At 45.6% G+C, this 14,001-nt stretch overlaps 2 long non-coding RNA genes across 2 annotated transcripts; both read left to right on the top strand.

The window, feature by feature from the left end:
- The first annotated feature begins 1,566 nt into the window (after window positions 1–1,566).
- Window positions 1,567–3,564, top strand: LOC146810404 (uncharacterized). Its single transcript, XR_014965684.1, has 5 exons — window positions 1,567–1,773; window positions 1,883–1,985; window positions 2,094–2,178; window positions 2,636–2,708; window positions 3,133–3,564. It is a non-coding gene; the product is annotated as an uncharacterized LOC146810404 (long non-coding RNA).
- A 1,726-nt stretch (window positions 3,565–5,290) lies between these two features.
- On the top strand, window positions 5,291–7,129 carry LOC146810403 (uncharacterized). Its single transcript, XR_014965683.1, has 5 exons — window positions 5,291–5,363; window positions 5,473–5,575; window positions 5,684–5,768; window positions 6,226–6,298; window positions 6,728–7,129. It is a non-coding gene; the product is annotated as an uncharacterized LOC146810403 (long non-coding RNA).
- The last annotated feature ends 6,872 nt before the right edge of the window (window positions 7,130–14,001 follow it).

The following is a 14,001-nucleotide window of genomic DNA, read 5'->3' as shown; positions in this document are numbered from 1 at the left end:
GCCCTAGTCCATAGGCTCAGACGCCACCAATGTACGACCAGAGTGTGTCCATGTCTGTCGGGAATAGACTGAGTGGCACCAGGGCTGAGAGGGGATGCAGTCTGCGATGATGCCGGTACACTGATATGAACTCGGCCATTGCTAAATGAAGACTCTGTGACCTACTGGACTGCAGTGTAGGCCGGAGGCAGCGGTCAGCAGTGGCCCACAGCCATGTGTCGTTTGCTCACGATGCACAGAGTTAGTGACACCAGAGCAGTTGTCGGTAGTGTTCGATCACCTCCGTAACGATAATCCTATTCCCTCCGGACTGCAACGTGTCATTCTCTTACGCCTCTCCTTGCGTGCAATGATATGTATTCTGCCTTTGAATAATCGATGTTCAGTTCCAATTCTGTGGCCTACTCATGTGCTGCGTAGGCCGAGGGCAGTAGTCCGCGTGGGCCCACAGACACGTGTGGTTGTAATGCTATGCACAGACCTGGTGGCACCTACTCAATCTAGATCCAGAGAACGCCCATATCCCCAAACCACTTTTTGCCTTCCGCAGAAACAAGAACCTGCGTAATTGGGTAGTGAAAGCCAAACAACCAGAAGCCAGAAACTGGACACAAAGGTCCATCGAGGGCTTGGATCCCATTAAAGGGAATCACAAGTGCGGCACATGCCATGCCTGCGCTCACGCTATAGTCGGTGACAATATCTGCATAAATGACTATAAGGTCAATATGAAAGACATGACCAACTGCAGGACTTCCAACTGTATTAATGCCATCCAATGCCCCTGCTCTCTCACCTATGTAGGCGAAACAGCCAGAGAGGTACGAATACGCATAGGTGAGCACAAATCCAATATTAGGAGGCTAAGACATGGAGCACCCTTAGTCGACCACTGGGCCCAAAAGAATCACTCTGAAACTGACCTTCGTTGGACTATTCTTGAAAAGATCCGTACCCAAAGAGGAACGGACAGCAACAATACACGGCGGAAACGAGAAGTTTTCTGGATTTTTGTCCTCAAATGTAAGGAGAAGGGTTTGAACGAATCCATCCCTTGGGAAAACGCCATTGTCTAAATCTTCCCCTAACTATGTCTCTGCTTTATGAATGCCTCATTAGTTAGCGCAGATAGGCTTGTGACTATTTTGGTCTTCATTCGCTTTTTTTGGCCTTTTTTTGCCTTTCTTTCTGCAATTTTGCGTCCTACTTATATTTGTTTCTCTTGTTTCCTTAATTTTTGTTATATCTTTCATACCACTTATATTTTGGTATCCTGGTCAGTATTATTATTTTATTTTTTATTTTTTATTTTATGTTTTATTTCATTTCATTCTATCGCATTTCCTTTCTTTTCTTTCTGTTTATTCCTCAAATTATTTATATTCCTTTTCCCTTGACCGGGCCCTCTACGTTGTGTCACCCTCTCTCCTTCATTGCCACGGTTTCCCTCTCAGAAAGACTCGCCTTTCTTTGTCCCCTCCCCCTGCTGCACTTTGCTTAACACGCTCTGACCATGACGTGTCAACCCATTGGCCTATTTAAACGGCGCCAACACCGCGCGTTTACTCTCCGGACTGATGTCCTCCACCTGAGCCCTTTTGCCAGGAGTCTTCTGGATCCCGCGCCTCGTACCGTTCTTCTATCACAGCAGCAGTTTGATCCTCCCAAACAGCGCCCTTCCTGCGCGCTTGCTCCTCGCACTGACTCATCCTCCTGAACCCGCCACCTTTGCCTGGAGCATATCGTATCGATTACTTTCTGCAGCTATTTCAGGTACGCCTTATAGTTGCGATTCACTATATTTCCCAATATCAGTTTGCCCGCTACGCTATATATATTTCCTACATGTTATTCATATATTTATACATATCTTTACTTTTAGCGCTACCGCCCATTCCTTTTTTATTGCACGGAGCTCTTCCGCGGCCTCCATCATGAAGACGCCTCTTCATCCACTCTAGGCACGTCCAATTGAATCTCTTCAGGTAGAGATGGTTTGATTTCTTTATCCGTTTTCTCCTTTCCCCTCTTTCTTTTCCTGCTACGATTTGTTTGTCCGACCATTCTTCCCGGTTTTGTTTTAACCTTCGCAGGATCGACTGATACCCCTCGCCACACCCGGAACTTCATTATTTAGGCTCCTGTACTTGACCACGGGAATACTTCTTGGACCGTTAGGTAATTTCTTAATATATTTTTCATTTCCTTTTATGTGTCACCAACAGCTTCTCTTCAGTCTACCAGCATGATGTTCTCGTTAACTGCGATGTTACTCTGCAGACACCTAAAACCCCTGTGTTGATGACCAATATTTTCACTTTTATGTGCCCCCGGCAGCCTTTTCACAGTCTACCAGTGTCGTCCTCTCTTAAACAGCGATGTTACTCTGCAGACACTCAAAATCGCTGTGTAACTGTTCAATATCCTCACCTTTGAGATCACACTATGGCTGCGCGTGTTCCACGAGATCACCATTGTCGTGCTTTTCTGAACAGTGATGTAATTCTATTTACAATTCTAATCTCAGCTTTTCACCCAGTATCTTTTTACCCCAGACCCTCTGAATTCTCCCCATTATGATCTACTTGCCCAAATTTTGTTTGTTTTTTCATTCTTTGTATGTACCCCCTGGCAGAAGCACCCCAGCTCTAGTGTTGAATGACCATCGTTCTAATTATCCTGTATTCATTTCGTATATGGATAAATAGGTGAGCGTTAACGATCCTCTAAGCCCTCCTGCGGAAAAACAATCCTTTTTCTCTTTTCTTCTTTCTTTCTTCTTTCTTCTTTCTTTTTTTCTTTTTCTTTTTCCTTCTTCTTTTTTCTTTTCTCTTCTGTCTTTTCTCCCCTTTTCTTCTTTTTCTTCTTTTCTCCCCCCCTGCTCCCTACCCCCCCCCCTCCTCTTTTCATCTACCTTTCTTCTCCTGCTTTAGCTATATGTCTTGGCTGATCTAGTGCATCCTCCTATTATCCTTTATCCCTCCCTGTAGGGTGTTTATTTATTGTTAGTGGTACTGTCAACACTTATGACTAAGGATGTTGTCTCACCTATGCTTTTTTGACTTTGGATAAGCAATGTTATTTACCTATACAATATAAGCACTTCTCCATTATTATATGTTTTTTTTATAGGTCCCAGCACGTAACTATTTTCATCTCAAGACTCTGTTTCGCCCTGAGGAAGGTGGCACCTACATTTCGGTGTTTTCACCGAAACGCGCGTCGGCGTCTATATGTGGCACACCCAAGTCCTTATTCCTCAAAATTGAACATATGTCGCATAATACGGTCTTGAATGTTCATTTCATGCTGTGTACATACTGAGTCATGCTCTTTTTTTGAGCATCCTTTTTATATATGAATGTATATGTTGAGTGCTGATTTTGTGGATTGATCCCGGTATGAATGTGTAAGTGTGTTGAGTTTTTGAGTACGCCTGGGACCCTGTCCAGTATTTTCATTGTCATTCTAAAAATCTCTTTTGCTTTAACTATGTATTTGATCATGTACTGAATTTATTCATCTGAAATTGATTTATTATATTTCATTAAAAAAACTTTTTTCAAAAAATTAAAAAATATTATCATATCTAATTTGTGCTTTTTTGGATTATGCTTTGACTTTATTGTTTGTTCCCCTTTTCCTTAGTCCTAGTGTTGATTTATTTAATAACGATACATTGTACGTTGGTAAAATCAAGGGTAGAGAACCTTTCTTTATATTCATTTTATATTCAGGGGTCACAGACCTGACCAGCACAGAGTTAGTGGCCCTGGATGCACAGCGGCCGGCACAGGCACCCTGCCACGGGACGGTGACTTGCGGTGCACTGAGGTAGGGCCTGGCTCAGTGAGCAGGTCCTCATCGATGTCGAAGGTGAATGTGGAGGAGGCTTGCTGAGGACAGAGGCAGGTGTCCTCCGGGGCATTTTGCAGAAGGTCTGACGTTATCCGGAAGCAGCAAATGGTGAAGTGGAAAGCGACAGCATCGTTTTTACCACAAATTCGGTATCAGCTACATGAGGATGAAAACTACGCCCTAGTCCATAGGCTCAGACGCCACCAATGTACGACCAGAGTGTGTCCATGTCTGTCGGGAATAGACTGAGTGGCACCAGGGCTGAGAGGGGATGCAGTCTGCGATGATGCCGGTACACTGATATGAACTCGGCCATTGCTAAATGAAGACTCTGTGACCTACTGGACTGCAGTGTAGGCCGGAGGCAGCGGTCAGCAGTGGCCCACAGCCACGTGTCGTTGGCTCACGATGCACAGAGTTAGTGACACCAGAGCAGTTGTCGGTAGTGTTCGATCACCTCCGTAACGATAATCCTATTCCCTCCGGACTGCAACGTGTCATTCTCTTACGCCTCTCCTTGCGTGCAATGATATGTATTCTGCCTTTGAATAATCGATGTTCAGTTCCAATTCTGTGGCCTACTCATGTGCTGCGTAGGCCGAGGGCAGTAGTCCGCGTGGGCCCACAGACACGTGTGGTTGTAATGCTATGCACAGACCTGGTGGCACCACATCGAAGGGAGTATAGTGACATAAACTCTGCCTTAAATAATGTTCACTACCAGGGTGTAATCAAGACTGAGATCCAAATGTGTGACCTACGTGACCGTTGTGTAGGCTGGATGCAGCAGTAGAGTACGTCAACGAGAAAGGAGTAAAGCGGGCTTGTGTCGTGGAGGCCGTGATGGTCTGAGGAGGCTGCCGAGGTCGCGGGCCTCAGGCTTGGAGCTTGCGCCGGCACGTGGTGGGCCCTCCGTGACACACGACGGTGTCAGCAGGTGATCAGTGTGGCCTTGCTGCGCAGGGGCGGGCCTGACGGGTTCGGGGTCCAGCCGGCCGGGGTACGGCAGGTGCACAGGATTGCAGGCAACTCTGCTCACGAGGACGGTGTCAGCCTCGTGGCGGGGTGAGAGGTGCCGCTCTGGCAGAGGCGTTGGGCATTCTGGAAGAAGACCACGCCCAGGGCTACGTGCTTTTTATTCACACCCCTACGCTGGCCTGGCATATGCTGGGAATTCCCACTCCGCTCACGCTTACGAGGGGGACGTAACAGGCAACATTTCTGCACCCTCACTGGTTGGGGTGACATGGTTGCCTCCACTGTCCACTACACTCTATACGCCAGCGGTGTATGTCGCCATGGATATGGGTGTGTTATGCATACTGGGGTCTGTCCAGCACATCGCAGCCACTCTGGGCATTGTGTACTTTCCCAATGATGGTTCACTTGCCTCCTTCACACATGCCTGGTTCCCAACTCTCTCCACAATCCACTGACTCATCCTCCTGAACCCGCCACCTTTGCCTGGAGCATATCGTATCGATTACTTTCTGCAGCTATTTCAGGTACGCCTTATAGTTGCGATTCACTATATTTCCCAATATCAGTTTGCCCGCTACGCTATATATATTTCCTACATGTTATTCATATATTTATACATATCTTTACTTTTAGCGCTACCGCCCATTCCTTTTTTATTGCACGGAGCTCTTCCGCGGCCTCCATCATGAAGACGCCTCTTCATCCACTCTAGGCACGCCCAATTGAATCTCTTCAGGTAGAGATGGTTTGATTTCTTTATCCGTTTTCTCCTTTCCCCTCTTTCTTTTCCTGCTACGATTTGTTTGTCCGACCATTCTTCCCGGTTTTGTTTTAACCTTCGCAGGATCGACTGATACCCCTCGCCACACCCGGAACTTCATTATTTAGGCTCCTGTACTTGACCACGGGAATACTTCTTGGACCGTTAGGTAATTTCTTTATATATTTTTCATTTCCTTTTATGGGTCACCAACAGCTTCTCTTCAGTCTACCAGCATGATGTTCTCGTTAACTGCGATGTTACTCTGCAGACACCTAAAACCCCTGTGTTGATGACCAATATTTTCACTTTTATGTGCCCCCGGCAGCCTTTTCACAGTCTACCAGTGTCGTCCTCTCTTAAACAGCGATGTTACTCTGCAGACACTCAAAATCGCTGTGTAACTGTTCAATATCCTCACCTTTGAGATCACACTATGGCTGCGCGTGTTCCACGAGATCACCATTGTCGTGCTTTTCTGAACAGTGATGTAATTCTATTTACAATTCTAATCTCAGCTTTTCACCCAGTATCTTTTTACCCCAGACCCTCTGAATTCTCCCCATTATGATCTACTTGCCCAAATTTTGTTTGTTTTTTCATTCTTTGTATGTACCCCCTGGCAGAAGCACCCCAGCTCTAGTGTTGAATGACCATCGTTCTAATTATCCTGTATTCATTTCGTATATGGATAAATAGGTGAGCGTTAACGATCCTCTAAGCCCTCCTGCGGAAAAACAATCCTTTTTCTCTTTTCTTTCTTCTTTCTTCTTTCTTTTTTCTTTTTCTTTTTCCTTCTTCTTTTTTCTTTTCTCTTCTGTCTTTTCTCCCCTTTTCTTCTTTTCTCCCCCCCCCGCCCCCCCTGCTCCCTGCCCCCCCCTTTTTACCCCCCCCCTCCTCTTTTCATCTACCTTTCTTCTCCTGCTTTAGCTATATGTCTTGGCTGATCTAGTGCATCCTCCTATTATCCTTTATCCCTCCCTGTAGGGTGTTTATTTATTGTTAGTGGTACTGTCAACACTTATGACTAAGGATGTTGTCTCACCTATGCTTTTTTGACTTTGGATAGCAATGTTATTTACCTATACAATATAAGCACTTCTCCATTATTATATGTTTTTTTGATAGGTCCCAGCACGTAACTATTTTCATCTCAAGACTCTGTTTCGCCCTGAGGAAGGTGGCACCTACATTTCGGTGTTTTCACCGAAACGCGCGTCGGCGTCTATATGTGGCACACCCAAGTCCTTATTCCTCAAAATTGAACATATGTCGCATAATACGGTCTTGAATGTTCATTTCATGCTGTGTACATACTGAGTCATGCTCTTTTTTTGAGCATCCTTTTTATATATGAATGTATATGTTGAGTGCTGATTTTGTGGATTGATCCCGGTATGAATGTGTAAGTGTGTTGAGTTTTTGAGTACGCCTGGGACCCTGTCCAGTATTTTCATTGTCATTCTAAAAATCTCTTTTGCTTTAACTATGTATTTGATCATGTACTGAATTTATTCATCTGAAATTGATTTATTATATTTCATTAAAAAACTTTTTTCAAAAAATTAAAAAATATTATCATATCTAATTTGTGCTTTTTTGGATTATGCTTTGACTTTATTGTTTGTTCCCCTTTTCCTTAGTCCTAGTGTTGATTTATTTAATAACGATACATTGTACGTTGGTAAAATCAAGGGTAGAGAACCTTTCTTTATATTCATTTTATATTCCGGGGTCACAGACCTGACCAGCACAGAGTTAGTGGCCCTGGATGCACAGCGGCCGGCACAGGCACCCTGCCACGGGACGGTGACTTGCGGTGCACTGAGGTAGGGCCTGGCTCAGTGAGCAGGTCCTCATCGATGTCGAAGGTGAATGTGGAGGAGGCTTGCTGAGGACAGAGGCAGGTGTCCTCCGGGGCATTTTGCAGAAGGTCTGACGTTATCCGGAAGCAGCAAATGGTGAAGTGGAAAGCGACAGCATCGTTTTTTACCACAAATTCGGTATCAGCTACATGAGGATGAAAACTACGCCCTAGTCCATAGGCTCAGACGCCACCAATGTACGACCAGAGTGTGTCCATGTCTGTCGGGAATAGACTGAGTGGCACCAGGGCTGAGAGGGGATGCAGTCTGCGATGATGTCGGTACACTGATATGAACTCGGCCATTGCTAAATGAAGACTCTGTGACCTACTGGACTGCAGTGTAGGCCGGAGGCAGCGGTCAGCAGTGGCCCACAGCCACGTGTCGTTGGCTCACGATGCACAGAGTTAGTGACACCAGAGCAGTTGTCGGTAGTGTTCGATCACCTCCGTAACGATAATCCTATTCCCTCCGGACTGCAACGTGTCATTCTCTTACGCCTCTCCTTGCGTGCAATGATATGTATTCTGCCTTTGAATAATCGATGTTCAGTTCCAATTCTGTGGCCTACTCATGTGCTGCGTAGGCCGAGGGCAGTAGTCCGCGTGGGCCCACAGACACGTGTGGTTGTAATGCTATGCACAGACCTGGTGGCACCACATCGAAGGGAGTATAGTGACATAAACTCTGCCTTAAATAATGTTCACTGCCAGGGTGTAATCAAGACTGAGATCCAAATGTGTGACCTACGTGACCGTTGTGTAGGCTGGATGCAGCAGTAGAGTACGTCAACGAGAAAGGAGTAAAGCGGGCTTGTGTCGTGGAGGCCGTGATGGTCTGAGGAGGCTGCCGAGGTCGCGGGCCTCAGGCTTGGAGCTTGCGCCGGCACGTGGTGGGCCCTCCGTGACACACGACGGTGTCAGCAGGTGATCAGTGTGGCCTTGCTGCGCAGGGGCGGGCCTGACGGGTTCGGGGTCCAGCCGGCCGGGGTACGGCAGGTGCACAGGATTGCAGGCAACTCTGCTCACGAGGACGGTGTCAGCCTCGTGGCGGGGTGAGAGGTGCCGCTCTGGCAGAGGCGTTGGGCATTCTGGAAGAAGACCACGCCCAGGCCTACGTGCTTTTTATTCACACCCCTACGCTGGCCTGGCATATGCTGGGAATTCCCACTCCGCTCACGCTTACGAGGGGGACGTAACAGGCAACATTTCTGCACCCTCACTGGTTGGGGTGAGATGGTTGCCTCCACTGTCCACTACACTCTATACGCCAGCGGTGTATGTCGCCATGGATATGGGTGTGTTATGCATACTGGGGTCTGTCCAGCACATCGCAGCCACTCTGGGCATTGTGTACTTTCCCAATGATGGTTCACTTGCCTCCTTCACACATGCCTGGTTCCCAACTCTCTCCACAATCCACTATTGTGTGGCTAAGGTGCCATGCCGTTGATGGCTCATGTCCAGGGGTTGCCCAGGTTTCCATTGTAAGTTGTTCAGTCATGTCTGGTGGGTGGGCATGTGGTTTTGCACGTTGTATGTGATTTTGTGACGTGTGCATTGCCAGAGTTGTGAGTTGCATGGTTGTGGAGTTGAGGTGTGTGAGCTGTTCATTTGGTACTTGACAACGGGCAGTGCATTCCCATTGGTGCCATCCTGGAAGCGCTGGTTGATGATGGACTGTCGGAGGATGAAGGAATCATGCACACTGGCTGGGTATTTGGCGATGACGTTGGTGGAGATTCCACAGTGTTCAGATGTTGCCTGAACATTGATGTGAGACGTGTGCTGTCTGTTGCGGTGATTGTGTGCTGTGTCACCGGGGGCACTAGTTGGACATGTGAGCTGTGGATTGCCCCCAACACGTGCATGCATCCAGCTATGGCGTATGGTCCTTCCTTGGTCTCCAGCGGATCCTGCGCATTGTGGTGGACGTATAGATACTGGGGTACCAGGCTGATTATGGCATCCAGGAGAGGTGTGAGAAACTTGGATGGGGCTGGCTGTGAGACTCCTCCGACTCTGGGGGGTGTTGGTTGGGGGTACCAGGGGCCAACAGGTGCAGCACAGCCAGCAGCTTGGTGTGGGGTGGGATGTTGGTTGTCCGCTGTGTTGGTGCAGTCGGCCAATAAGGCGTTGATGGTCAGGATGCGTGGGAAGGTTGTCCTTTTGAGCCTGTGGTGGGCAATGACGTTCCCAGGTGTTGGGTCTGTGAGGTTGGTGCGTTTTCAGCAGGTCGCTGTCTTTGTCTGCGCTCCCTCAGTGTTGGTCCGGGTGGGGGACGGTGGGGTCAGGGGTGTCCTGGGGGTGGTGGCAGTGGGTGTTGCCCTATTGGGGCTCCGGGCTCCATGTTCAGTTGCCCGGGTACATCTGTTGTTCTTCATGTTTGGCTCTGGGCTGTGCTCTCCTGGCTGCTGCCGGTTTTCGTCGGACTTTACACCAGGTCAGAGCAGGTGCTAGTTTCCTGCATCTAACGTACCTTATCGCATGTTTCATGGTCTTTTCGACAATCTGGCTGGTCGTTGAGAATGTTGAGGTGTGGTGTTGTTGCGGCTTTTTTCTCGGGAACGCCTACTCTGCATCTCATTAGCGATAGTTGCTGGGGTCATCTGTGGCGATGTTTTTTGCGGATGCTATAGCCAGAAAAGTGGTGCTTTGGGCTGTGAATGGGGAGATAAATTTATCGCAAGTTTGTCTGCGCTAAAGTGCTGTAACTCGGCGATAGCTCCTTGAGAATATGGCCCATTGTCACTTTGCGAACCCATAATGAGCTGAATTTATTCATCAAAATAAATCACTGTGAAGAATAAGGAAACAAATGGTAAAGAAGTCAGGTTATATTCACAGAATTTTTTTTCCAAGTACCTGTTTCCTCACCAGGGGGATCCACTAGCAACGTAATGCTTTGAAAGCTTGTGCTTTCCTTTCCCACTAATTGTTAGGGAGTGCGAGAAGACAGCCTCCCTCAAAAATTGTCTGGAAACGCACTGCAACTTGCAAATAGTGCTGAGGGGAAAGTGCGTTTGAAATCAGATTCCTCCATTTCGTTTACGCGCACAAAATGGCGGATGTCACACCGACGGAGCCGACCAGGACTTCAAATGGAGAGCGCGAGGATTGCAGCGTGTTACTCGACAAGACACTTACTCCTTCCTTGTCCTCTTGGGTTCCGACATGTGTGTGGTCATTTTCAGCGGTTCGTATACATTAGAACAGTCATTAACACCATCAGTCCCCGCGTCATCCCGGGGAGAGTCATGGAAATGCCGGCATCATACTCGGGTGCTAGCTAGCTTGCTCGTTTTAAGAAATGCGTGTAGAAATATTTATGGCTTCTCACACCTGAAAACAGTGACAATCGTGAAATAGTAAGGAAGTCAGTTGTCAGGTAGAAGAACCCTCTGGGTGGTTGAGGTTGTTATTATAGATGGACAACCTTATAGTTTAATAAATAAAACACGAGGGAAGGTTTTGTACAGCATATATCTGGAAATCATGTATTTTTTAAGGTGCTTTCGTATGTCATAATGAAGAAAAAGTAGGCAAGGTGAAATTAGGCAGTTGCAGAGGATCAAAGAATTTGGTCAAGTGCGGAAGCGAGGATTGATCCTAGGTTTTTTGGCTTCACATTGTGCAATTTAGAACATAGGCACACGCAATCATTTTCCCTGGGGCCACAAAGTATGGTATGTGGTGTGCCCAAGGGCCACAACAATGCCAGAACGGTGGGACTGGGGCTTTGTGGGAAGTTAAGGTGGGCGTAGGGGAAGCAGATCATATACATGATGTGGTCCGTGATTCATGGAGTTGTTTTGAGGTCTCATTCCACACTGCCATCTAAATTAAGTCCCTAGTCTCTAAAAGAGTCATAGATTTGAGAATACTGTGCTATCCTGTATCAGAATTGCTATCCCTGTTCTGCACCTTAGGGTAACTTTCCTCTGCTTGTTATCGCTAGCTTGGGAGAGGCAAGTGTGGAAAGGAAGTAACTTGATAATTGAGTTCAAATGAAATAGAATTATGACATGCAACACTTAGGCTTCATTTTACCCAATCTGCATTTCTGTGCATAGAAGCAATGTATACAGAGAAGACCATCAAGCCCTTCAGGATCACAGAAAGAATAGAACAAAACAATACCTATAACTGATGCAGAAATTAATGTATTTATTCTGAATATACTTTAATGTTATACATAGCACATGCTAATAACTACCTACCTACCTACTCATTGATGAGTTTACAACAGAGGTGTAAGATCAACACAAAACGTTTGTTTACTGTAGCGCAAAATGTGGAGCCCTTCAGAGGGTGCTACACAAATACACGTTCATCAAAGACTGAAGGGAGCCTTCAAGGAAAGCCATTTTTAAGATTGAGTTATTTGCTCTTGGGAAGGAAAGCTAAAGTTAGAATAACCTGCTTGTCAGCTCATTCACGGTACTGTTAATGGAATCTGGGCACACCCTAAATTACTAAAGTCAGGTAGGTGATCATTGCTGAAACAAAATCCTTAGCATGGAGCGAGCATACTGTCAGAGGATGTTGCTCATTTTTAATGTAAACAATTATCACACTTTAAAAACCACGGGGCATTGAAGACAATGGATATATACGCGGCACAAGCCCCATGGCCATGCTCCTTAAACACTGTGAAACAGAGTTACAGAAGATTCATACTTTGAGTGCCTGGCGGGCTTTCAGGTGTTCTTCTGAGCTACTGAGAGCAGAAACTGCATTCTAATTAACATTTTAAATTTATCTTGGCTCAATTTTTAAGATAATCTATTGAGAAATACTTTTGAAAAGATAAACTGGGTATATAAAAACGGGGATGAAAAAAATAATAGATGCAAAGGTGAAGCAGAACGAGGAAGACCTCACCGAGAGAGGGACATAGTACTCGCAAACTGTACTTCAGGGCGGATTAACGCTTGAAAAACAAGCCTATGTACCACATTTCTGCTCACAATAAATACCAAAATACGCATTTATTTAGATGTACCGAGGTATTGGGTTCAGGGATGGAGAACCTCTAATACAAGGTTGGTAATTTCTCAAATATTATTTTTATATGAAGTACTTCATTTTAAGATTCTAATATTTTCAAATACGTTTAAAGATACATTTGAGAATAAAAAAGCATGAAGTATGGAACTAAAACCATCGTTCTTATGAGCACAGACTCTGGGACGCCGATATTTGTCAATGTTCCATTCAGAGTGTTTAAATATTGCTGATGATGAATTCTCTTCCTACACTAGTGATTTTGAGGCTTTGGGGGTAGGGGGGAGGCGATCGCCAGGGAGGCTTGCACTCCTTGAGTTTATGGGCCGCTTAGTGCACCTCAAGCCAATGGGCTCTTTTGGGCTTTGTTTTGGGCTGGAGGGCAGGGACCTATGTAGCTGGCCACTTTCTACGCCGTGTCACCATTTTTATAAGGTGACACGGCAGCCGGTGGGTCTAGAGGGGGAAGGGATTAGAAAAATTCCCTCCCTCGCACCCTGGAGAAGAGGTTTATTTTTTGTTTAGTTTGATTTAGTTATAGGTTATTTTGTTGATCTGAGCTGCACTGGGAAAGATAATGAAAGCATTGAAGCAGAAGCATGGCATCTGGTAGCTAGTAATTTACATGTTTACAGTTTACTTTATGGTTGGGAACAGGTTACTCCGGAAGCAGGCAATAAGGTTAAGATAGGAGATACTTAGTTAGGTAGATCTTTAGAGAAGTAGAGAAGAGGTTACAGGGTTAAAGTTCAACAGTTAATGATTGAATTTGGGTTGTTAAATAGTTCTAAAGAAGGGTGGGGAAAACTTAGGGGTAGGGTAGGAGGATACATAGGTGAATCAATGTATAGTGAGGGGTAGTTTTGTAAGGCAAATGCCAAGTGTAATGTTTTTGTGAGGTGCAACTGTGTTCAATAAAGGGGCCTTTTTCACACAATTTATAGAGTCTTGGTGGTCTGTGCTGCTCCTTTGCGGCCAAGTTTTTATGTTGATGAAAGCCGTGACCACATTAACATTTTAAAATGAGCATGGCTCCATATTAAAAGGTTATCTACTGAGAAATACTTTTGAAAAAGTATAATGGAACATAAAACCGGAGATCATAAAATTAGAAGTGTGTATACGATAACCAACAGCTATGAGAAAACATAAATGCTGCCCCTGAACTTTATGCCATGTTTGCTGCTCTACTGAAAAATGAAAAATAAAAATATTGGTAGAAAGAGGACAGGGTTTCTTGTGTTTGTCTGAAAAGGGGAAATCTATAACAAGGCTGCTGGAATAAAAAGTAATTCTAGGCGAAATCTAAAATTATGCTGGTTTAATTTCAGTAATTTCTTGTTACGCAAATTGACTCCATTACACCAGTCTTTGAAACAATTGGCTACAAATGCAGCGGAAGAGAATGCAAGCAGCTTTTGTTTGCGGTGCCTTGGTTGATGGCATGACAAAAAATGACACAAGGACACATTTCACGCAAAATATGGTGCAAAATGTCAGATTTGCATTTCGTGTTATTTTGCCAAAACTT

This window comes from Triturus cristatus, chromosome 7, assembly GCF_964204655.1.
Source record: "Triturus cristatus chromosome 7, aTriCri1.1, whole genome shotgun sequence".
Taxonomy (NCBI): Eukaryota; Metazoa; Chordata; class Amphibia; order Caudata; family Salamandridae; genus Triturus; species Triturus cristatus.
The sequence above is the reverse complement of the archived record's forward strand: the minus strand, read 5'-3'. Positions and strand labels throughout refer to the sequence as shown.